Genomic DNA, 1,330 nt, shown 5'->3' with positions numbered 1-1,330 from the left:
GGTGATTTTGGTGAAAAACGAAAATCATGGTTTTGGAAAAGTGGCTGGACTCAATCCTCACAAATGCCTCCAAAGTGATGTGGGAGAAGTTTGGGATCAAAAGGAATTGATCTTGGCATGGTTGGTGCATAGCCAAGTTCCATGATTTTGGATTTTTGGCTTGATTTTGTGACTTGGTGGTGATTTTGGTGAAAAACGAAAATCATGGTTTTGGAAAAGTGGCTGGACTCAATCCTCACAAATGCCTCCAAAGTGATGTGGGAGAAGTTTGGGATCAAAAGGAATTGATCTTGGCATGGTTGGTGCATAGCCAAGTTCCATGATTTTGGATTTTTGGCTTGATTTTGTGACTTGGTGGTGATTTTGGTGAAAAACGAAAATCATGGTTTTGGAAAAGTGGCTGGACTCAATCCTCACAAATGCCTCCAAAGTGATGTGGGAGAAGTTTGGGATCAAAAGGAATTGATCTTGGCATGGTTGGTGCATAGCCAAGTTCCATGATTTTGGATTTTTGGCTTGATTTTGTGACTTGGTGGTGATTTTGGTGAAAAACGAAAATCATGGTTTTGGAAAAGTGGCTGGACTCAATCCTCACAAATGCCTTCAAAGTGATGTGGGAGAAGTTTGGGATCAAAAGGAATTGATCTTGGCATGGTTGGTGCATAGCCAAGTTCCATGATTTTGGATTTTTGGCTTGATTTTGTGACTTGGTGGTGATTTTGGTGAAAAACGAAAATCATGGTTTTGGAAAAGTGGCCGGACTCAATCCTCACAAATGCCTCCAAAGTGATGTGGGAGAAGTTTGGGATCAAAAGGAATTGATCTTGGCATGGTTGGTGCATAGCCAAGTTCCATTATTTTGGATTTTTGGCTTGATTTTGTGACTTGGTGGTGATTTTGGTGAAAAACGAAAATCATGGTTTTGGAAAAGTGGCTGGACTCAATCCTCACAAATGCCTCCAAAGTGATGTGGGAGAAGTTTGGGAGCAAAAGGAATTGATCTTGACATGGTTGGTGCATAGCAAAGTTCATGATTTTGGTGTTTTGGCTTGATTTTGTGGCTTGGTGGTGATTTTGGTGAAAAACGAAAATCATGGTTTTGGAAAAGTGGCTGGACTCAATCCTCACAAATGCCTTCAAAGTGATGTGGGAGAAGTTTGGGATCAAAAGGAATTGATCTTGGCATGGTTGGTGCATAGCCAAGTTCCATGATTTTGGTGTTTTGGCTTGATTTTGTGGCTTGGTGGTGATTTTGGTGAAAAACGAAAATCATGGTTTTGGAAAAGTGGCTGGACTCAATCCTCACAAATGCCTCCAAAGTGATGTGGGA

This window comes from Phaseolus vulgaris, chromosome 3 (assembly GCF_051622355.1).
Source record: "Phaseolus vulgaris cultivar YP4 chromosome 3, ASM5162235v1, whole genome shotgun sequence".
NCBI lineage: Eukaryota > Viridiplantae > Streptophyta > Magnoliopsida > Fabales > Fabaceae > Phaseolus > Phaseolus vulgaris.
This window is presented reverse-complemented; position numbering follows the sequence as displayed.